General features: G+C 31.7%; 1 protein-coding gene across 4 annotated transcripts in view; it reads left to right on the forward strand.

Annotated features, from left to right (window-relative positions):
• Window positions 1-2,474: 2,474 nt before the first annotated feature.
• LOC134689447 (beta-1,3-galactosyltransferase bre-5-like) overlaps window positions 2,475-26,325 on the forward strand; it is a 28,961-nt gene continuing 5,110 nt past the window's right edge. The window contains exons 1-3 of one of the 4 annotated variants that reach the window (XM_063549522.1): window positions 2,475-2,537; window positions 5,462-5,669; window positions 6,576-6,621. The gene's annotated coding sequence lies outside the window, so the exon portion shown is untranslated. Of the gene's footprint in view, window positions 2,538-5,461; window positions 5,670-6,109; window positions 6,622-26,325 lie in introns of those variants that run through there. The other 3 variants (XM_063549523.1, XM_063549524.1, XM_063549521.1) reach the window with 3 other exon arrangements.

The following is a 26,325-nucleotide window of genomic DNA, read 5'->3' on the forward strand; positions in this document are numbered from 1 at the left end:
TCGGGTTGACGAAAGTCTCCTAAAATTAGATATGTCCTAAATTTGTTCCTAAAGTTAGGATATACAATCAGGTGTCTTAGGATAGTCCTAAAGGTTACAACGTCCTAAAACGTAATAGAAACAAAAAATATGGCATACACTCAATACTAAACTATCATTTAATTTAGATAAAATTAATAAAAAAAAAAGATATTGTTTAATGTTTGTTAAAGATTTTACTTCTTTGTTTACCAAATCCTGATTCGATACATATAATGAAATCGAGTGACCTAAGGACAAAACTAGTTTATGTACTAAAATTGCAGAACGAATATCACAAAGTTTTGTGACCATTTACGTTTGTGTTCGTATTAAATTCATGTATGTCTTATATCATATTTTTAAAATAACGTATTTATTAGTGTTCCGTAAAAACTTTACTTTTATTTTGCGTTAATTGTTTTCTATATAAGAGTCATCCTCCCTCTCTTTACATATAGGTTCTAAAATACAATGCAATCTATGTCATACAAATCTCTACATATATTTTCAATTAAATGAATTTGTTAAGATGGTCCTAGGACCATCTTAGTTAGGACTGTCCTAAGACAGCTTTGTTTTACATCCTAAAAAATGTCTCAGACATGTCCTAAGACCATCCTAAATAATGTCATAAGACCTATCTTAGGACATATCCTAGGATACTTTCATTGACACGGCCTCTGGTCAATGAGGGTTATTTGTCCGGTGTCTTCCTCCTATTTCCATTTTTTTAAAATACTATTCATTCCCTCTATTTCTACTTGCAATTACAATAGATGTTTTGATAAATAATTTGTTTTTATAACAATCAAGGTTAATTAGAATTTCACCTCAGATTTACCTGTATTTTTTTCAAAGCATAACATATTTGGTCCACTGTTCAGGTATAATACCTTGTTAATTTGTAATATGTTTTCTTTTTTCACCAAAGACTTACTTAAAGATAAAGAAAAATTATGATAAATAGATTTGAGTTAGATTAATTTACACTTTTTTTTAATTTGTAACCTCAAAAAATTGTCCGTTGTACTAATAAAATTAATCATGATGAAAATAATATTATAACCAAGTATATTAATCTTAAGATGTGGAATAAAAGTATATTCTCTAAAAATATAATTACTTGGCCCAATAATATAAGATAAAAATTAATGGGTGAAACTTCAAAGCATTAAAAATTGATATACATTGTGGTCCATCCAGTTAAGACATTATTCAGTTACAATGGCTAATGCACAACTACAAGTAAAATTTGTTACAAACAGACTCAGAAACAAAAATCAAAAACCATGTTTACAGTTGGTTTAAGTTCCAGGAAAGAACAAAAGGGGCATAAGAACTTACTGGAAGTCTTCCACTTAAAACTATCCAGCCACCATCATTACTTTTAACAACATACCAACCAAGGTGTGTCGTTTTCATTAAACTCATTAAAGCTATATCATCTGCACAGGCGCTGGCATTACATGTTATTTTACCAATCCTTATACAAAGATTTGAGTTTTTCAATCTGTCTATTAGTGAATTTACGTACAGTTTGTATATGTCTGTGCTGAGTATTCCATCTAGACGAATACCCAATGAGACTGGGAAGCACTCAGAGATATTTCCTCCCCATTTGATGGTACTGGCAGCATTTTGGTGCAGACTATTTATTAGTGACCAATGTTTGTCTTCGTTCCCTGCTTGGTACATACACTCTTCTCATCATATGGGTATGTATCACTTTGTCAAACGACTGATTTGGCATCTAGCAGCACTATTTGTGCTTCTGTTTCACCGTCATGAACTTCACGGTACACGTGTTCCACTGGTAATGCTGTGTTCATTGGTCCTGAACCACTTGTGAATCCACGTTGATATTTATGTTGCACGGCTTTTACTGATGGCTGTGTTCTATTTTTCAGCACAGTTTTTTTTTATTTTGCTCACTACTGGTAGCACTGTTATTCCTCTGTAATTTTCTGCTCCATTCTTACTTCCTTTGGTTTTGAAAATAGGTGTCAGAAGTCCGATGATTTCTCCCGCACTAACTATATGTTCAATTGTGATGCCATAGTAGTCAGCAGATTTACCCTTGTTGACATTTTTGATTGCGTTTGAAATTTCTTCCCTTGATGCATCAGGAATGTTCTTGCCTTTGACCAGTTGATTTAATATATGAATTTCAGGTCAGTGTCGAGCTAAGTGGACACAATTAGACATGGTTTTTTTTACTAATTCAATTGTCCTGTAAATACAAACAAGTTGTTGTGTAAACAACATATGTCTAGGTAACCTGGTCAATTAGGAATCTTTGTCCTGTCCAGCAGAGACATTCCCTCGCCCTTTTTTACCCAAAATATCAAGGTAACTAAGATAGCTTGATTGTTTAACGAATCTGATTGGACAAACCTGAAACAGTAACACAAAATCGAATAAGTGAATTTCGGTCTCAAATGTGACATTATCGAATGCGCTGTAGAAGATACAAGTTCTACAATCAAATTCACTGTGATTGTTTTAAATGTTTTCAGGTGAGTCAAGTACTTTTATTTACAATTTTATTTAATTGCACCATGAAACTTCGTTAAGTTTCATTTCCACTTATTTAGTAAAGTTGAAGTTTATTATCTATGAGTTCTGCAAGGAAAGAAATCAAGACCAAATTGTTGTTTCTCGATCAGTGTAAATAGATGTATATATGTTAAAAAAAGATAGGTTTATTCCTCACAAACTTTCCGTACTCAAGGGTATTTTTAAACGCGTTATAGCATTAAGTTTTACGCTTGCATGTTGGAAACTTATCGCTTGTTCATACTTAATACGAATTAAGGTCAGTTCCGCAAGATATTAAAGATATTGAACTATTTTAATAAACGCGTTATGCGAAATTTTCACATGTGGAGGTTAATTTAATAAGAAATTATTTATCGTAAACCATTCTTGTCATTTAGTCCTTTATTATTACGAGTCATAAATATTTGATACAAAACAAGGGTTACACGCCATTATTCCGACAGCCCATTAGTCCGACAGCCTATTGGTCCGACAACCCAACAGTCCGACAGCCCAATACTCCGACAACCCATAAGTCCGACACTTTTCAAGTCAAATATCAGAGTATCAGGGTAAAACATTTTTTTGTCTGTCTGTATAATAACGTTTATGTAATAGCATATTTTAAGAAATAACTCTGTATATATTACATAAGACTAAGGTAGTTCGTATACTTTCTATATATTCAATTCGAAATCTGTATATAGAATAGAACAGAAAAGAATATTTCATTTTTCAAATAACAGGGTCTATAAAGAGGATATAAATCAAGACCAACCAGTGATGGTGCGAGCTACTGGTTATACCCACGCCCAAATATTTCGGTAAACAGGAAATTGTTGAAATGTGAATCTTAAAAAGCATCAAATAAAATAATTGACTTATATAAACCTTATAACCAAATTTCAGAAATCATTGTATTGTATTATAGTTTCTGAGAAAATTATGACGAAAATGTTCAACTTAGCTCTCATGTAAAAAGTGTTCGGTAAATAGAAAGTTGTTGAGTTAAGAATCTGAAAATGCATCGCGCGATAAACCCAACTTCAATAAACCCTGACACCAAATTTCAGAAATCCTTGTAATGTTTTTCATGAAAAAGATGCAATGAAAATATTCACGGGGCGGACGGACGAACTGACGAATGGACGGACGATCAGAGGTAAAATAGTAGACTCCCCACTTTTTTGAAGCCGCGGTATAATGATTGGGTCAACATTAAGACATTACAATACTAATATACTAGTATGCTAGCTATCTTTATTTCACCATAAGCCTCAGTCACAATATGAGCCAAAACAAAATAGGAAAAAAAGAATTACACATTGATATGAAACAACAGTCAGTAAGTATCAAGACCTACACTAAATAATTCAAATGAACTAACAATAAAATCATAATTTTTCTCATAGAAGTTAAGTTTTCTTGTGTTAACATCGAAGATTAATCATATTTATCTAACATTTTAAAGTTCTGACAAGTGCTAGAAATATGCTGACAGAGTTCCTCCCTCAAATTGTTATAAAGGGAGCACTCGATTGAAAAATGACGCCCATCCTCAACTTTATCAGCTGTACAATACGATTTTTTTTAGTATCTGGCATTTTCAATTCCTAATGTAATGAGTGAGCACCGATTCTTAATTAACATATAAACTACCTTTCTTAAAATCAATGATATCTAAATATGTTTTTCCTTGAAACAATCTTTAAATGAAAAATAAGTGTCAAGTATGCCACAAAACACATAATGTACTAAGTTTTTACAATGAGATAATTTGACTAAGACACAAGAGTGACAAAAATTTCACACATTTGTCTTAGACTTTTTAATAGTTTTATTGGCTTTTATACTGCACTCGCTCTATTTTTAAAAGCAGTCAAATTAAGTGCGTTGACTGTTTGTTTCGTTGTCATATACAGTCCCTGACCCGATATCACTTTTCCTCATGAATATTTAAATAGAAGTTGCCGAAATGTTCTTGTCCGTCACATTTGTTTTTCGTAATAAGTTTTGTTGTAAATCATAAGTTCTGCACCTCCCCAACCATTATAAAAAAGGCATATTTTTCTAGATTTTAAAATAAGCTCGGGATATAAAATTAGTATCCCTATACAAATATATTGAGTGTCATCTCTCAGACTATGTCTGATCTATCGCTATTGGAAGTGACTGGTAGTTGTCTCCGTATGTCGTGGATTCACATTCCCGAACATGATACTGTATTCATAGAAAAAACACCAAGCGAACTAGAACAGCACACACTGACAGTTGACACATAAACGACGAAATATAAACAAATAAATACACAGACACGTAAAACGAAAGAGGGTCGAATGCAAGGACTGAGCAGTTGCAATTAGCATGTGTATCAACTCCAATATAATGAGACAACATCCCCAATGGAAAGAATAATTGGAATCAAAACGAACCACAAATATTCAAGAGAACAGAGTTGGTCTTTTTAAAGAAAAATTACCAATACACACAAGACAGATGCATTGTCGGAATAATGGGCTGTCGAAGTATCGGGCTGTCGGAGTAATGGGCTGTCGGAATAATGGGCTGTCGAAGTATCGGGCTGTCGGAGTAATGGGCTGTCGGAATAATGGGTTGTCGGAGCAATGGGCTGTCGGAATAATGGTTGTCGGACTAATGGGATGTCACCAAAACAAGCATGTATATTTTAATAGCTAGTTTCCCCAATTCATATTATAGTTTCATATTTATATTATTTGCATATTTACGATTAGTTTCGTTATGCTAAGTTCACAACTTTGTCTCGATTTCGAATATTTCTCAACCAAATTGGTGTTGCAGACCAATCGGTGGCCTTTGGCTGTTTTATGATCTTTGGTCGGGTTGTTGTCTCTTTGACACAGTCTCTCGTTTCCATTCTCAGTTTCTTTTTCGAAAATAAAAGGACGCCATGGTAAAAAAAAAAGAGACAAAGAGACGCACAACAGTACACAACACTTGAAGCTGTTGATAAAGATGATTGAATGAATGTAAATGACTGAAAAAAAAATAACGATAGAGATATGCAAGGTATCAACTTTAGAACAACATCTGTATTCAGTTATCTCCCTTTACAGATTTTTTTATTAGAGGTATGTAACCATTAATCACTTTTATAAGACAGATCGTAAGTTCTCTTCAAATTCGTACATTATTTCGTCTTTTTTTTTTTATTGTCGAGCGTCACTAATGTGCCTTTTTCGCGGGTGTGTTCTAGTTGGGTTTTTTTTTATTAGAGGAGGGTAACCATTTATCAAGTTTGTAAGACAGATCGTCAGTTCACTATAAATTCGTACTTTATTTTGTCGTAACTAATGTGCCTTTTTTTAGATAAAACGTGTTACAGAAAGTTTAAATCCTGGACTGGTATCTATGATGTGTTTATTTGTACCACTTATCATCCTACTTTATTTAAATCTAAACTGTTGCTTAATAACAAATCAATATGTTTTGATAAGCCTTTGGTGATTGAAAAATTTCGTTAAAAACCATTTCAGAAACGTGCTAATCTTTGGACTGTCTTCTATGTTAGGGATTTGAAAAATACAAAATATTCAATATTCAATATTTTATTATAGTCTCACTACTTGCAATACATAAATATACAGTACATACAGATTTTATTTACCACTTATATCATCCTACTTTATTAAAATTTCAACCGAATTGACCAGCAGGCATATTTTCTATGGTGATTGACATCGTTTAAAACCATCTCAGGGACGGGCTAATCTTAGGAATGTGAGGACTGTCTTCTATGTTAGGGATATTGAAAATACACATTACAGACATTAACATTACAGTGTAAAACATCGAAAGGAGTAACTAAGTTTCAATACTGTGAGACTGAAGATAAGATTTAATATGTGTGTGTGATTATTAAATGAAATTGATAAATGCAAGTTAAATCAATAGAAATATTCTGACTGTTATAACACTATTTATTTCCTTTGTTGACTTGGACTGAAATATTTGAAATGTAATCTTTCTTATCGCAGATCGAGAAATCAGAGTACCACAGAGCGTATTAAGTATACTGCTAAGGTAAGTTTTTTTTAGAAATACAGGTTTTTTCCTTACATTATATTTTATGCTTAGTATATTAAATGCGAGTAGTGTCTTAAAATTAACGCTGTCATCGTAAAGGTCCGCATCCCATACACATGGAACGCAATAGCTGTCTTATATGTCTTCTTTTTTATAAGAAGTTGTTTTTTTATTATACGAAGGCGTTTTTCTTTTATACGAATGTGCTTTTCTATTATACAAAGGTTCTTTTCTATTATACGAATGTGCTTTTCTATTATACGAAGTGTGTTTTTATTAATAGAAAAGCACCTTCGTATAATTGAAAAGCACCTTCGTATAAAAAAAACACCTTCTTATAACAAAAAAGACACAGAAGACAGCTATGGCGTTCCATACGTACAACCCTTAAACTATAGATAATTCATATATACAAAAGACCATTACTGTATGGGCGTCAAGTTGGTTACCTATTCCCTATTCCCTATTCGTTACCTATTCCCTATTCCCTATTCGTTACCTATTCGTTACCTATTCGCTACCTATTCACTTATGATACGTTTGTTGTACGATGCACCTTTTAGAAAAGGATTTTCAATTGTGACTATGTCTCTGGTGGTTACAATGTGTTCTAAGAGACGAAATAATCCTATTAGCTCGTATGCACCCGTTCCAGCACTCGGTTAATACCCTGTTACCTATTCATTACTTATTCGCTTATAATACGTTTGTAATATGTTGCACCTTTTAGAATAGGATTTTCAATTCTGTTCATGTCTCTGGTGGTAACAATGTGTTCTTAAAGATGAACTAACCCTATTAGCGCGTATGTACCCGTTCGGCTAATAACCTGTTACCCATTCGTTTTTTATTCGCTTATAATACTTTTGTAATACGTTGCACCTTTTAGAAATTAAAAAAAACAAAAAAAAAAACAAGGTAATAGCATGCTCCGAAACGATGTACATCCTGCTTACATGTTAAACCCCACCACATTATGTTAGTATGTTCCTGTCCCTAGACAAGAGCCTGAAATTAAGTTGTTATCGTGTTTTTTTTTGTGTTACATATTTGTTTTCCGTTTATTTTTTTGTATATGAAATACGGCCATCAGTTTTGTTGTTTGAATTGTGAGAGGTTGTCATGTCTGGGCCTTTTATAGGTGACTACACGGTTTGGGCTATGCTCATTGTTGAAGGCCGTACAGTGACCTATAGTTGATAATTTCTGTGTCATTTTGGTCTATTGTGGAGCGTTGTCTCATTGGCAGTCATACCACATATTATTTTGTATGCAAGCGCTAACACGGTGATTTCATCCCGTCGAACCAAGATCCATCTTCAAACATAAAGCAGTTAAAAGGTAGAACGTAAAAAAAAAACAAATAAGGAATAAATGCGTATCGAACATGCAGTAAAAGGATCGGTTGAGCACAAACACATATAAATAGGTCATAAAAAGATCATTTTACCTCAAAAATTTAGAAGTATTACCAGATATTAGAGTATTAACAACTAGATTTGTAATTGCTAACAATAAAGGATGGCACCCTTCCCCCTATTGCCAGGTGAGCGGCAGCCATTTTGACAATTACAAAGTCAAAGAGAGCATCTACAGATGTCTAGTAACATTTTTGAAAAGTTTCATTAAAGTCATAAGAAACGAGTGACCGGTGAAAAATAGTGTTCTTCCAATTCTTGAACCTATCCATACAAACATCATAAACTTAGTCTTCTGTGCACGAATTTCTCTTTTTTTTGCGTGTAAATTTTGTATAATCGTCAATTTTTTTTCAATCGGCCAGTGTTGGTGTGAAAATATGGCAGGTAATTAAAGTTCGTCTTTTGAATCCGAAGTTTAACGATTGTCACCTGTTTGTCAACAATCGACATAAAAATCAACAAAAAGCATGGAAATTGAGCACGTGTTTCACATGTGAATTCAAATAATAGTTTATTTTAAGGACATCCATGCGTATTGTGATCACCGGATTTTTACGAGGTGGGTCACACAGAGGTCACTTTGCATACGGAAAATATGTCGGGGGAATTGCTTGCTGGAAGCAAGCAATTAAAATAAAGTAAACTTCTTCTAAATATGAATAAATTAAAGAATTTTCTTCAGAAAAAAGTATATGTACATAAGTTTTATAATGAAAACTATCCATTGAGTTATAAAAAACATATGCATTATTTTTTTTTGATTTGAGGTTTCTTATGACTTTAAGTTTGAACATTTTGAAATTTTGAATATTTTTGCTGTTTCCATGGTTACGGCGGCCATTTTAAAAATTCCAATTTCAAAATCCAACTTTGCCTATGCCAGTTACCATTCCTTTAAAGTTTCATCCAGTTTGCTCAATTCTTATTTTTGAAATGTTTGACCTTTTTCGCATTGTTTCCATGGTAACAAGACCTATTTGGGAAATTCCAATTCCAAAATCCAACTCTGCCTATGCCAGTTACCATTCCTGTAAAGTTTCATCCAGTTTGCTCAATTCTTATTTTTGAAATTTTTTACCTATTTGCATTGTTTCCATGATAACAAGACCTATTTTGGAAATTCCAACTTCAAAATCCAACTCTGCCTATACCAGTTACAATTCCTGTAAAGTTTCATCCAGTTTGCTCAATTCTTATTTTTGAAATTTTTGACCTTTCTGCATTGTTTCCATGGTAACAAGACCTATTTTGAAAATTCCAACTCCAAATGCCACATCTTCCAATGTTGCTCATCATTGCTGTGAAGTTTCATGAAGTTTTGAGCATTTTGAAAATTTAGAAAATTTTGGTGTAGTTTCCATGGCAACATAATAGTTCCAATGATCGCCAAAATCACCCAACACCTGTATATAGTGGGCAACTACATTGTTGTAAAATATGATGATTCTGAGTTGAAGCATATCCAAACAGTTCACCAAAAACCAAAAACTGATTTTTTTTCACATTTGTGCCGTTTCCATGGTAACGGGAGCCATATTAAACCATTCCATGCCATAATTAAAAAAGGGGGAAGGATATTAAAAATCAAATAAGTAACGAATAGGTAACGAATAGGGAATAGGGAATAGGTAAAGAATAGGTGACGAATAGGGAATAGGGAATAGGTAACGAATAGGTAACGAATAGGGAATAGGGAATAGGTAACGAATAGGGAATAGGGAAAAGGTAACGAAAAGGGAATAGGGAATAGGTAACCAACTTGACGCCCATCATTACTGTGCAACTGCATGGCCGTCATTCTGCATATCGAGACGCTCATGATATAAACTATGTTACTCTGGTCAAGTTCTGCGATCGAAATGTGATAATTATCAAATGCCATGTCAGTATTTAATCTAATTTATTGAATTATATTCAATCCAATTCAATGTTTTATTAAAGTCTCATCTCTCAACAAGAACAATCATTAATAACTCGAGGTTACGGGGCGCCGAATGGGACTCTTGTGGTTTTGTAAAAAATTCAATTCTGTCATAACAAAAAATCATTTTTGTCTTACAAAACTATGTGCTACAGAGTTGTTTTGTGAGAACTTCAATTTTGTGATGACAAAATTCATTTGTGTAGACAAAATTCATTTTTGTCATGACAAAATTCATTTTTGTAGACAAAATACATATTTGTCATGATAAAAGTCAATTTTGTCTAAAAGGAATATGCATACAAAATTGACTTTTGTTACCTGATAGGGAAATTAAATCACAAAAGTCAATTGTGTGAGGTAAGATTCAATTTTGTGAGACAAAATTGACTTTTGTGAGACAAAATTAACTTTTGTGAGACAAAATTGACTTTTGTGATACAAAATTGACTTTTGTGAGACAAAATTGACTTTTGTGAGACAAAATTGACTTTTGTGAGACAAAATTGACTTTTGAGAGACAAAATTGACTTTTGTGAGACAAAATTGAATGAGACAAAATTCAATTTTGTCAATTTTGTTGAGACAAAAGTCAATTTTGTCAATTTTGTTGAGACAAAAATCAATTTTGTCTCACATTTGTCAATTTTGTCAATTTTGTTGATCACATTGGTCAATTTTGTCTCACAAAAGTCAATTTTGTTGAGACAAAAGTCAATTTTGTCAATTTTGTTGAGACAAAAGCCAATTTTGTCAATTTTGTCTCACAAAAGTCAATTTTGTGTAACAAAACTCAATTTTGTGTAAAAAAAGTAAATTTTGTGTAACAAAAGTAAATTTTTGTGTAACAAAAGTAAATTTTGTGTAACAAAAGTCGATTTTGTATGCAAATGAGGTCACAGAAACCAAACTAAACTAATTTCAATACAAAATCTTTATATCATAAAGTACAGTCATGTGTTAAAGCTAATGGGAATTTAACCCAATGGTTTGATGTTCAATGTGGTTTAAAACAAGGGTGTGTGTTATCGCCCATTTTATTCAATATTTTTATTAATAATTTAGTAAATGAGGTTAAAAGTTTAAATATTGGTATTCCGATAGAGGAAGAGAAAATATGTATTTTGCTCTATACTGGTGATATTGTTTTACTTGCTGAAAATGAATCAGACTTACAGATGCTCTTAAATGTTTTACATATGTGGTGTCATACAAATGATATTAGTGTTAATTTGAGTAAATCTAAGATTATTAATTTTAGACCACCTTCTTTTCCAAGGTCTATTTATACATTTATGCTGGGTAATGATAATATTGAAATTGTAATACAATATACTTATCTTGGTTTACATCTTACAGAATTTTTAGATTATGATTTAATGGCAAAAGCTATTGCCAAGTCGGCAAGTAGAGCTCTTGGGTTGTTGATCGCAAAATGTAAATCAAATGGTGGTTTTTGTTACTCTACTTATACAAAGCTTTTTGACACACTTGTATGGTCAGTCATCGATTATGGTGCTTCAATATGGGGAACAAGAGAATTCTCTTGCATAAATGCTGTTAAAAACAGAGCGATGAGATTTTTTATGGGTGTAGGAAAGTATACACCAAACTTATCTCTGTATGGTGATATGGGCTGGATTCCATGCAATGTAAAGCAATGGACAGCTGTTTTTAGATTATGGTCCAGATTTTGTAAAATGGACAATGATAGATTGAACAAAAGAGTATTTATATGGTCATATAAGTATGGAAATAAGCCAATTAAAAACTGGTGCTTCAGAGTGATGACTAAGTTTAAAGAGTATAATCTTGAACCATATTGTAACTGTGATGTATTGTTAACTAAAAATGTAATTAAGGATATAGAATGCTTAGCTGTTGATTTATATAAAACTGAATGGCATAATAAGTTGGTTTCGAATGAATATGCCAAACTTCGTACTTATAAATTATTTAAAACAGAATTTAGGGTAGAAAATTACATTTGTAAAACTATTGCAGGAAAATATAGAAGTGCTTTTGCAAAATTTCGTTGTGGTGTTGCGCCCCTAAAAATTGAAACGGGCCGGTATCAGAACCTACCTATTAATGAACAGAATCAGAATCAGAATAATTTATTATAGTGTCACATACCAATATAAAACACAATGAATACATATAATTACATAATATGCAATTAAAAATTATTAAATATTACAATTAAAATATTGGTATCCAGCCAAATTACTGACTTATGAGACACTTTAAAAATATCACATATATTATAAAACAATTAAAACTAATGTAATAAAATATAACTATACACAATACCTTCTTCGATAAAACATTTGATATAAAGTTTTAGCTAAAAATGGTTGAATAGCATCATTTGACATTAAAAAAATAATTTTTTCCTGTAAATCAAGATCGATAAAAGAATCACAAATATCACCAGATTTTTTCATTAAATCATATCTTAAATCTGCATAAAATTCGCAGCCTAATAAAAAATGTTTTTCATCTTCTACACAATTATCTGTACAATATATACAAGTGCGCTCATTTAAAGGAATTTTTGGCTTGGTGTATCTACCCGTTTCAACTGCCAGTGGTAAACAGCCACTTCTAAAATTTGACAAAACACGTCTATGCTGCCTGTTACGAACTAATTTTACATAAGAACTAAATTCTAAATAGATATAGGAAGATGTGGTGTGAGTGCCAACTCTCCATCCAAACAACAATTCAAAAATTAAACCATTATAGGTTAAAGTACGGCCTTCAACACGGAGCCTTGGCTCACACCGAACAACAAGCTATAAAGGGCCCCAAAATACCTAGTGTAAAACCATTCAAACGGGAAAACCAACGGTCTAATCTATATAAACAAAACGAGAAACGAGAAACACGTATATATTACATAAACAAACGACAACTACTGTACATCAGATTCCTGACTTAGGACAGGTGCAAACATTTGCAGCGGGATTAAACGTTTTAATGGGCCCAAACCTTCTCCCTTTTTCTGAAACAATAGCATAACATCACAACATATAAAAACATACGATAAAATATCAATTGGCAGACTTAACTCAATCAAAAACGTATGATTACACAATGAACGAATAAATTTGATCTGCGATATCTGAATACAAATGCACAGTTAATTAAATATTAGAGACAAACATTCATGACCAAAAGGCTTACAAACAAATTCAAACACACTGAGAAATATTTAACCAATCAATGTTCACTTTAGAAAAAAACCGTTTTTTTATACTCTCTATAAATACGTAATTTATTACCATTACATTGATTTCTGTCATTAAACAATTTTTCAACCCACTCATTTTTATCTTTTTCACATAGTTTAGATTTGATATCTTGCAGTTTATGTTTAATGGAAAAAGTATCATTAATAACATTTTCAATACCTAAAATTTGTGCTTTCTTTATACAATTTTTATCCCAAGACCTAGAACAATCCTTACTCCACATATGAACCTTATACGTAAGTCTTGTATCATAAGCTTTGCTCACTCTAAGAAATAGACGAAAAGTTTCCAAAATTTCTGCTGATTTCGTACTTGTAAGTCCCATATCACCTTGAATGGCTATATTTGACGCATTTGAAGCACTTCCTAAGAATAACCGACATGCTTTGTTCTGTATAACTTGTACCTCTCTCCAATTTGTATGTCCCCATATTCCAGAACCATAGTATAGAACAGGCTCAACTACCGACCTATATAATTTCGTAAACACATCATAAGTCATTCCACCACACGAAATAAATTTAGCATATAAGGCTGAAAGTGCTCTGCTTGCTGATTTAGTAATTTCTCGTACTGTATGTTTATAATCCAGAAATTCATTCAAATGTAGTCCCAAATATCTGTAGGATGAAATATAATTACCTAAAATATCTCCGCATTTAAATTCAACGGCAGATCTAGCAATGTTTTTTATTACGGTAATGAATAACTTTCGTTTTTTCTGTATTTAGAGTCATTCTCCATTTCCTACACCAGGTGTTTAAACAGTCCAACATCTTTTGTAAATTCTGCTCATTTGGAGCTATCAACGCAACATCGTCAGCGTAAAGAAGAATAGATACATTTAAGTCACCAATATCTACACAAGCATTAAGCGAGCGAATATCCTCCGCAAGATCGTTAACATATATAGAATACAAAGTAGGAGACATTTTACAGCCTTGTTTCACACCGTATTGAACCGGGAAAATATCTGTTAAGTTGTTTCCTAATTTTACAGCACTTTGTGTCGCATCGTAAAGAGACTGAATTGCTTTTAGAGACGTTCCGTTAATACCCATTTTCATCAGCTTATACCACAACATGTCCCGATTTACATTATCAAAAGCCTTTTTCGCATCCACAAAGCACACGAAAGAATCTTTCCTTTGTAACTTTCTATTTTTAATAATTGTTGTAAGTATATATAAATGATCCAAACAGCTTCGGTTACGTCTAAATCCATTTTGCTCTTCTGCTAACATGTCATTTTGTTCTAACCAATTTGTTAATCTTTTATTCAAAATATCCGCATATATTTTGCACGGCACTGATATGTTTTAGTTGTAATGAAACCATAGAAGATGAGAAACATGTAATTTTGAAATGTCCACTATATGCAGATTTCCGTGCTGTGTTATTTAGTCATGCTAATTCTTTTTGTCATGATTTTAATAGTATGTCAGATGATGATAAATTTGTATTTTTATTTAGTGATGAAAATGTTTATTTTTACACTGCCAAAATCTGCTATGATATTTTACTGAAAAGAAAATGTTTATTATATTCTTAACATTTGTTTACTTTTAAACTGTTTTATGTTATTCTTAACATTTGTATACTTTTAATTTGTTTTATGTTTTATGTTTTATATATATGTAAATGTATATACCATTTTTTTATAGTCTCTCATAACTCTTTTTAGAGTGGCTCTTGTTTTATATTGTAATATGTAAGGTGTAATATTATGTAAATGTTTTAGAAGAGGTGAGACTCAAATAAAATATTGTCTTGTCTTGTCTTGTCTACAAAATTGACTTTTTTTGTTAAACTGAACTCATTTTTGTTAAACTGAACTCATTTTTGTTAAACTGAACTCATTTTTGTTAAACTGAACTCATTTTTGTTGAACAAAAGTCACTTTTGTCCGTACAAAATTGAATTTTGAGTACAAAACCACAAGAGTCCCATTCGGCGCCCCATAGAGGTTGTGATTACGGGGCGACGAACGGGACTGTAACATACTGCAAATTTAAAATTTTGTAATACAAAATTATCTTTTAGTCGACAAAAGTCACTTTAGTCATGACAAAATTCATTTTTGTTACACAGACTTAAGTTTTGTTACCTAATTTGAAAATTGGGTGACAAAAGTCAATTTTGTATGCAAATTAGACAGTTTGGTTTGGATTCTGTGAACTAATTTGCATACAAAATCGACTTTTGTGAGACAAAATTGACTTTTTTGTGACAAAATTGACTGTTGTGAGACAAAATTGACTTTTGTGAGACAAAATTGAATTTTGTCGTCACAAAATTTAATTTTGTTGAGACAAAATTGACAAAATTAAATTTTGTCTCACAAAATTGAGACAAAATTCAATTTTGTTAATTTTGTCTCACAAAAGTGAATTTTGTTGTCACAACAATGAATTTTGTCACACAAAATTTATTTTTTTCTTCACAAAATCGACTTTTGTGAGACAAAATTGACAAAATTGAATTTTGTATCACAAAAGTCAATTTTGTCTCACAAAAGTCAATTTTGTCTCACAAAAGTCAATTTTGTCTCACAAAAGTCAATTTTGTCTCACAAAAGTCAATTTTGTCTCACAAAAGTCAACTTTGTCTCACACAACTCAATTTTGTCTTACACAATTGACTTTGGTGTTTTAATTTCCATATAAGGTAACGCAAGTCAGTTTTGTATGCAAATAAGTTTATATTTGCATACCTTTTTGACAAAATTGACTTTTGTCGTATCAAAAATGAATTTTGTCGTAACAAAAATGAATTTTGTTGTAACAAAAATGAATTTTGTCGTAACAAAAATGAATTTTGTCTACAAAAATGAATTTTGTCATGACAAAATCGTATTTTGTCTACAAAAATGAATTTTGTCATTTCAAAATTGGAGTTCTCATAAAAGAAGTCTGCATCACATAATTTTGTAAGACAAAAATGATTTTGTTATTGACAGAATTGAGTTTTGTACAAAACCACAAGAGTCCCATTCGGCGCCCCGTAGTGATTCACATTAACGCATGTTTAACCCACATTTGCGAATTTCAAAACTCATATTTAAAACAAATAAAAATAGAGAATTATTATGTAAATTAATTTTGTTTATGGTATACCGACAATACCACTTCATAATTCACATTTCCGACCCATTGCTTTGGCAGTTCTGTATGTCTTGGTATTTTAGACTCTGCTTTAATGAATAGCTATTGGATAGAATTACAGCGGAAAGGTAAAGAACTTCTGGGGTAAGCATTCTGAAAAGCCAAAAATGTCGTCCTAAACCAGATAACGATCAAATCAGCATTGGGGACACCCACTTTCTGGACCCATTGTCTCGGTAGTTCTTTATGGCCAGGGATTATAAACGGAACCCTAACGTATTTCTATTGGATAGTACTACAACGTGAAAGAAAGACATTATAGGGTAATATCCTTAAAGGCCGGAAATTTCGTCTGTAACTCGAAAAAAGTGAATAAGTAACGAAAAAGTCAAATACAGTAATTACATATACATTTTGTACAAGAAGATTTGGTATGATTGTTAATGTGAAAACTACCTACCACAGTCCAAATGACAGATATGTTAGCAATTATTAATCGCCAGGTACTGCCTTCAACATTGATGAAAAACAATACCGCTTATGAAGTTTTTAAATAAAGTCAACGAAAATTAAATAAACAATGTGTGATAATTTAAACGACGAAATTAATAGCCTGATTTATGTACAAAAAAAGTAAATATAATAAAAAAACCAGACACGATAAACAGCAACAACCGACGGCCAATGATTACAAGACTGGCGCATACATGATATGGCGGGATCAGTAGTCTCTCAAAATAGTACAACATTATGATCAGTATATGAACATAAAATCAAAGTTTACGTGTTATTAGATTTGACCGTGAAAGAAATGTTCTCGATAACTGTCAAACTCGTGTTGACAGATCCCATGTATTTGTCAAATGCGTGTTTCATTCAAATCAATACAGTGGTAATATCAAGCATTGTAACATAGTCAGTGGATTAAATAATTTTATTACGAAATAACAAAGTCAAGAAAGATACTAAAGTTCAAATGTTGAAATGTTCACAAACTGTTTTTAAAGTTCAAAATGTTGAAATGTTCACAAACTGTTTTTAAAGTTCAATTGTTCGAATGTTCAATATCTCACACGGGCACATGATCGTATAGTGGTATAATTGTTCAGTCCTTATGGTTTACGTTTGGATATTAAGCGCATGAGTTCCAGCCTACCCACGAGGGGGGGAGACCTTGGCGGAATCTCCTTACCAATCTGTTGTACCGATCTGTCCTGTTTCAAGTCCAAAGCTGGATCTTATATAGTTCAGTAGAGTCATAAATGTCAACCGTTGTATAGAGTAGTCTAGCTAGTAAGTAATACATGTACTAGGTTGGTCAGTTGACCATGTTATTAACATCTGCGCAATGCAATTATATGGAACGCCATAGCTGTCTTATGTGTCTTTTTTATTGCTTTTCTATTATAAGATGGTGCTTTTCTATTATAAGATGGTGGTTTTCTATTATAAGATGATGCTTTTCTATTATAAGATGGTGCTTTTCTATTATAAGATGATGGTTTTCTATTATAAGATGGTGCTTTTCTATTATAAGATGATGGTTTTCTATTATAAGATGGTGCTTTTCTATTATAAGATGGTGCTTTTCTATTATAAGATGGTGCTTTTCTATTATAAGATGATGGTTTTCTATTATAAGATGGTGGTTTTCTATTATAAGATGGTGGTTTTCTATTATAAGGTGCTTTTCTATTATAAGGTGCTTTTCTATTATAAGGTGCTTTTCTATTATAAGGTGCTTTTTTATTATAAGGTGCTTTTCTATTATAAGGTGCTTTTCTTTTATAAGGTGGTTTTCTATTATAAGGTGCTTTTCTATTATAAGGTGCTTTTCTATTATAAGGTGCTTTTTTATTATAAGGTGCTTTTCTATTATAAGGTGTTTTTCTATTATAAGGTGCTTTTTTATTAACCCCCAGGGGTATAAATGTGCATTTCATTAATAAATAAATAAAATAAATTAATAAAAACATTGAGCTCAAAATATTGACTTGAGTAAGTTCACCAGCACACTAGAAGACCTGATATATAAAATATTTATTACATGTATTTAATTAGATTACTATATAATTTTGACACCTGTCGTAATCACTAATCAAGCAAATAATCATGTCATTTAAGTTTTCACACCTGAGACATCAGATACATTTAATTGAATTAACTTATATAATCAGATGGCAATCAGAATCCAAACAAAGCGGCGTTTTACGTTTCCGCAAATTGGCATTACTTTTCCGAAAAAAAAAGATGATGTTTCCGGAAAAAAAAGTTTACGTTTCCGCAAATAAATATCTTACTTTTCCGGAAAAAAGTAACTATTCCGCAAAAAATAATTATTACTTTTCCCCAAATAATTAAGGAATACCGTTGATCGAAAGCAAGGCCATAATAAAAAAATCAATATTATTTGGTTGGGCATGAAAAGACTCGGCACCATTCGTTGTTCTCTTTTAGTTGGGATCAGAAGATGATGCCCAAATGGTTGGTGGAAATGTCGAATCGCTATCTATATAAAATTCCAATATATAATCGGCAAATTTCAGCATTTATCGTCAGATGGAGAATCGGCTATTAATTCAACAAAGCATGCTTTAATCATGTCAGTTGGCAAGTAAGCCAAACCAAAGAAATGTGTTAGCCATTTACCAAAATCCAGAGTCAACTAGTTATATATAATATATTGAAGATATAAGATCAGAACCTTTTATTAATTAAAAAAATAAAATAAAATATTTATCTAATATAATTATATTCAAATATCTATAATTTACCAGGTAAATTTCCGGAAAAGTAATAAATACAAATTGCGGAAACGTATACTTTAAATTTGCGGAAACGTAGAATTCTAACTTTGAAAAATTAGCGGAAATGCAATACGCCCAAACAAAGATTACAGTGAATTGAACTTTTTATTAAAGAATGCCAAAACTGACTCTCTCTTTTTTTTTAAAGATAAAACTAGATAGCTGACATGGATTAAATTAAAGTGAGACCACCAATCTGCCGGTATCAAATCATTTGAAAAAACAACAACAATGTATTCCAATATGACCTTTAACATCGAAGAAGTAAACTTGCATTCAATCGTGTTCAGACACTTTACAATAGAAAATAAAGGACAGGCATCGAACACAAAGTTACTTTTGTATAATACTGCACTGTCACTAACTAGTCTGTCACTATATTTAAATTTAAAATTGAGGCAAAATATATTCACCATTCGGTGAGGGGTCTGGCGGTCGCTCAAGACCCCCAGAAGCCTTTGAAAAAAAATACGCAAAATCGTGCATCCCGAGAGCTTCTCGGACTCTTAGGAGGCACATTATTTGAGTGTCCTTTCCCTTGGAACCTCAGTCTCCAAAAACAACAAAACACCAGCCAGGTTAAAGACATCAGCCAAGTTGAAAACACCAGCCAAGTTAAAAAATACCTCAGTCAAAACAGAAAGGTTGTATAAACACCGAAATCTACTAAGATTGAGGTATGCTGATAATGGCAGTCAAGATCATCAGATACTATAAATTTATATTTTCGTATAATTTGTTTTTAAATCTCACAGATTCCTGAATTACTTGGCCAATTATTGTCAAAGATATTAACACTTGTTGTCGACAAGTTGAATATATGTACAGCGTATAACGACGAGTGTGAATACCGTCCGGTCAACTTTATTTGCTCAAAAATATTTTTTTTCACTTATTTTGTTTGATTTTCATAAAATATATTTTAATATCTTTAAGGTCTACAAATATTAAACCAATCTACCGAATAACAAAAAAAGTTATGACTATTTATATCTCGTCCGGTAAACCGTCTTGTCACTATCCGGACAATCGTCTTGTCATTAGTCACTGTGGTTCCCCACACTCCCGGTTAATCACGGGAACCACCATCACATAATAAAAAAGCACCTTATAATAGAAAAGCACCTTATAATAGAAAAGCACCTTATAATAAAAAAGCACCTTATAATAGAAAAGCAACTTATAATAGAAAACCACCTTATAATAGAAAACAACCTTATAATAGAAAAGCACCTTATAATAGAAAAGCACCTTATAATAAAAAAGCACCTTATAATAGAAAAGCACCTTATAATAGAAAAGCACCTTATAATAGAAAAGCACCATCTTATAATAGAAAACCACCATCTTATAATAGAAAACCATCATCTTATAATAGAAAAGCACCATCTTATAATAGAAAAGCACCATCTTATAATAGAAAACCACCATCTTATAATAGAAAACCATCATCTTATAATAGAAAAGCACCATCTTATAATAGAAAAGCATCATCTTATAATAGAAAAGCACCATCTTATAATAGAAAAGCACCATCTTATAATAGAAAAGCAATAAAAAAGACACATAAGACAGCTATGGCGTTCCATACAATTATATAACGTCAGAAAAATACATGTACGATAAATGTCTACAGGGGTCAAATACATGTACTTGAAATTGTATTAATTATGTAACTAGTAGATTGGAACACAAATTGTGTTACCGCATTTTTACCATTATTTCTTGTTAATGATAGAGAAGCGCGAAGCGCAAGTATATAAATATATATATATACAACTCGTCTAAACATCAATCCAACAATGTTAGATCTGTAGAGAAAGCAAATTTTTAGTTCTTCCCTCGCCGGGATTCGAACCCATGCTACTGTGATATCGTGACACCAAATCGCCTGCACTGCAGCCGTCCCGCTAGACCACACGACCACCTGGGCTCTCAAAAAAAGAGCTTTCGCTGGCCATGTGTTACCTTTCCACGTCAGTTTTTATCTAGCGGCGTACTACAGTACATGATATATAAGGCATGAAGATGTTATTGTTACAGATCAGCTAAATTATCTATAGTAAAGGATCCTACAAATTAATGTAAGATACAGTCACAGAAAATAATTATATTCATAAGTACGTCTGTGTGGTCTAGCGGGACGGCTGCAGTGCAGGCGATTTGGTGTCACGATATCACAGTAGCATGGGTTCGAATCCCGGCGAGGGAAGAACCAAAAATTGGCGAAAGCAAATTTACAGATCTAACATTGTTGGGTTGATGTTTAGACGAGTTGTATATACATTATACACACAGCCATGTATCACCATCATTGATGGCGATCCGATGGATACATCTGTTGTAGAGTTGTCACTGACTCAGACGTACTTATGAATATATATATATATATATATGTATATATGATTTGATTGCCAATGATACTTAAAGCACCCGGAGTTCTAACTTTAACCGAATTGAATACTTAACCACATGTTATGACCATTTAAAGCCTGAGGCGTAGTCGAGGGATTTAGTTATCGATAAAATATTTATATGAACACGGTAAACCAATTCAAAACTAATTTATATGCACCGTCTTGGTTGTAATACAAATTGATCATTTCCAATTCCTATTCATCAACAATTATTATAAGTATACTAACGGGAAGTTAATTGATTTTTTGATAATAATTCAAAGAGGCGTTATGAAAAAAGTAGTTTTGTGAGAAAAGACAGAATAAATTGGTTTGAAACGAATTAAATGTGCCTGCCGAAGGTGTAACCGATTATTTATTTTTGTCTAATTCTTTAATTACAAAAAACACACAATGATTGATAAATCAGATTTTCGAAAAAGGTATAATATTTTCATATCGAGAAGATTCAATATATAACAAAATTACAACTTGTTCTTATATTAGATGCTTATTTTTATTCCTTTTATTAATGTAACTGTTCTGTGTTATTCAATGTTCATTTCTTTATGTGTTTATCTATTTCCTTTGCTTTATGTACAACATTTATTGTTGCTCAACAGTTCTATAAAATTAGTTATAAAGTTCCAACATAAACAATTATACAATTCATTGCACTCACCTTACTTACAACTTAATCATATATACCATTCGAAGGCATATCACTTGTTCTTTTATTTACGTGGTCGTGCAATTTCCGTAATTCATGATAAAAAAGAAGGACGTATTGGACAAAATTTTATATTTCTAGATATCCTTATTACTTCTAAATAATAAGATAACACGTGTAACAGAGAGTTTAAATCCTTGTATCTATGATAGTTTATTTACCACTTATATCATCCTACTTTATCAAGTCAATAGACAATACTTTATTACTAAACCTCAGACACATAGGTGTACACAGGAACATATATATATATATATAATACCGTTTCGATCCCTAACATCACTGAAGAGACATTTATTGTCGAAATCCGGATATGGTGAACTAAAGAAATATTGACACCGAATGTTTGTGGCACAACATCCTGTCCACAAGTTAACAAATTTTTTTTTTCTGTGACGTATTAAATTTATATTAACATCTTGTGATCAATTTTATTTGGCAATCGTTAATGGCAGTCAGCAGGGTTAAAGAACATCAGTTTTTCGACCTGTTAGTCAAATGCGTTTTGTTTAAATATACTTTTTCACGCTTTTGGTCTTTTGGAAAATGTTGTTTGTGCTGTTTTTAGACCCTTCTACAACGAAATTTGTTTGACATGCACACGTATACAAATTGCGGTTTTTATCCAACGCAGTCATAGGTTTGAACGTAGTTTTCAATTTAGACTCGTATATATATATATATATATAGATTCTTACATTGATACCAGTGGATTATCGGATTTATTCAATCGAGATAGTTAAATTATCAATTTTAAAGTCCGAGCCGCCTCGGCGAGGACTTTAAAATTTATAATTTAACTATCGAGATTGGATAAATCCGATAATCCACTGGTATCAATGTAAGAATCTGTTTCTCTAATGATTAAAAAGACATTATCTTTTTTTTTTTACCGAAAATCCGCTTCGAGTGCCTTTCACATTGCACGAAGTTGTCAATTTCATTAACACCTGTTATCATATTTTGATTCATCCAGTTAGCTAAAAAAGGTCATGACCCTGAAAATCATCCAATGATCTTTTGAGATCACCAGCAACCACACGTTGATTAATTTTTTTTATACAATGGGTTCGGAAAGGGATAAATTTCCATAGAATTAGAGAAATATATATATACACGTATACACATTGTTATACTCAATACATTCACACTAAACATCATAATGCTATACATACATGGTAAATTATAGTAAAATGTCAATTTACAAACTACCATAACCTTCAACTCAAAAAAAGACTAACATAAATCTGAAGTATCGTGTAAGAATTTTTTTAAATATTGCTAAGTTTTTATAAAGTTCTCTCTTCATGACAAAATGTTAAAAGCTATTTCAATTTGCACTCCGTTGAATTTGCAATATAATTTTGTGGTATATATTTATTTCTAAGCAGTTTGATTTCCTGTTTTAGACATTTTAAAAGATAATGAAATTCATCTCCTATTCCATGTCCACAGAGATGACTAATTCGGGCAGTTTTGGAATTCTGGACCATCTTCCCGTTTCTACAGAAATTTTTAAATTTGAACATCTGAGTTTTGCCATATAAATCCTGTCACACAGCTTTAACTTTATCAAATAGGTTTCCAAACGAAATTCCTCTTTAAAAATTCAATAAAATGTACCTCTTGAAGAGTTATTTATTTCTGAAAACCAATGTTGGATGAATTGGTCATTCAGATTTTGTGAAATAATGTTCTTTTAACCGTTTATCCAATGGAAGTTGATTTTGCCAAAAAAACTAATTCCATTTTCGTTTCGTTAAATATGGATTTAACGTACGTAATCCATTTAAATTTTGTTTTGAAAATGTAAATTGAAGGTGTATTTTCTCTATGCTTTCTTTATTTTCAAATCCCCATACCTCTGAAGCATATAATAAAACAGGACCAACCAATGAGTTAAAAAGTTTTAGCTGCAAATCGACGGGAATACATATATTTTTTTTATTTTCGGTATAGAGCATACAAAGACTTCTGTGCCTGACCAAGAAGTTTTTTTTCGTGCAGTACAAAAGCTACCATTGAAATTGAAAAGTACACCAAGGTAGCAGTAGAAATCAACTATTTCAATTTTTTCTCCATATATCATAAAATTCTGATTTCTTTTTATTTTCCTTTTATTAAAAATCACTGCTTTGTTTTTGCTTGTGATAATCTTAAGTTTCCCTTTTTTACAATATTCTTCAAAAAACATACAAGGGTTTTTGTAATCCTTCTGCACTCTCAGACAATAGCGCAGTATCATCTGCGTACAGTACAATGATTAAGAAATAATTCATGGGGGCTTGAATATATCGTGATTTTACCACGGGTTGGCCCTTTATGACAAATATTTTACCCTGAGCGTTAGCGAGGGGTAAAATATCGGCATAAAGGGACAACCCGTGGTAAAATCTAGATATATTCAAGCCCCCATGAATTATTTCGATTCTAATAGGACAAATACGGCAATTCTTTTGAATCAAAGCGCTCTAGGTGGAGGCAAATATTTGCCGTTCTCATAAATAAACGCACTATTAAATTGACGTAAAAGAACGGAGCAAACTGAATTAGTGACATGTTTTAACTATTTAAAATAACGTACTTAAATAGCTTTGGATGCATTTAAATGATAATATACTTATATTTCTAAAAAAAAAGGCTAATATCACTGTTTAACATCGTTTGTTTACGTTTCCTTGTTGTGATGATTTTCGGATTCACAAGCGTGAATTTTCCCGTAAAATGCTTATATTCTTACGTCATCGTTCTATGACGTCGGGGTTCCTCATTCATTAAAAAACATATGACGTGGGGTACAATGGGAATAGCCCATATATATAAATTATATTCTTATTTTCACGGTTGTGTACTCAAAGCGTTTGAAGGACGGCATGTTAGAATAAACAATTTAACATACATTTCAAGCTTTGAAATATTATTTAGATTTTCTATATTATTTTCCACAAAATAACTTTCTAAATCATTTAGAAACAAAGAAAATAAAAAAAGGTGATAGATTTTCACCTTGTTTTACTCCTGTATGAGATATAAAAAAATCGGAAAATTTATTTCCGTTCTTGACACATGTTTTTATATTTTGATACATATTATAGATCACATGAAATAATTTACCTTTAATGTTTAATTTTTGCATTTTTTTTTGCCACAAAGTTAACGGATGTTTCATGAATAAGCTCCCTGACCTCTTATACAGTGTATAAAAGCACTTTTAAAGTCTATAAAAGTGCAAAATAGCTTCTTACCAAATGAAAAAAATGTATAGGAATTAAAGAGTACAATACAAATATATTATCAACAGTAGAGAATCCTCAACGAAAACCTGCTTGGGACTTTGAAATCCGGCCTACGTGATCTGCATAATTATTTAACCTGTAATTCAACACAGCAGAAAAAGCTTTCCTCAAGCATGAATTCAAAGTGATTCCTCTGTACATTTCGGGATCAGATCTTGATCCTTTATTTTTAAATATTGTAATCATGATTCTATAAGACCAACTGTCTGGGACAATTCCGGTATCTAAAATCAAATTGAATAGCCATTTTTAAATTTGATACAACTTTTTTAATTTGATCTTCTGTTACTAGACTGTTTAAAAATAACGCAACATCGTCTGATAGACTATCAAATTCCAAATCTTCTTTGAAATCATTTTCTGTCTCAACAGTTTCATTTAGTATTTTAAAATGATCACACAATGCTTTAAGATATATCGTCATTGTTATCCTTTTTTTTTACTATCATTTAGACTATTAAGGATTTTCCATAGAGCTTTTGTATCCTTTTAAGAAATGTTACGCAACTCATCAGGAGCCCTCTGGTGATAGTTTGCAAAAGCTTTATTCAAATGTTATTTTATGTTCTTTACAAGCTTGTCTCATTTTACTACTATTTTCAGCATTTTTCAAAAAAACAAGATCTCTTTCGAGCTTTATGAAAAATTGTTCTACTCATCGTGCATTTTCTATTAAACCAAGGTTTTGAATCTTCATGTTTGAAAAAATGTTTATGTTTATTTATTTTCCCAAACGTTTCAGCCGCCGTATCTTCAAAAATTTTGCTGA

This window comes from Mytilus trossulus, chromosome 1 (assembly GCF_036588685.1).
Source record: "Mytilus trossulus isolate FHL-02 chromosome 1, PNRI_Mtr1.1.1.hap1, whole genome shotgun sequence".
In the NCBI taxonomy this organism is placed as follows: domain Eukaryota; kingdom Metazoa; phylum Mollusca; class Bivalvia; order Mytilida; family Mytilidae; genus Mytilus; species Mytilus trossulus.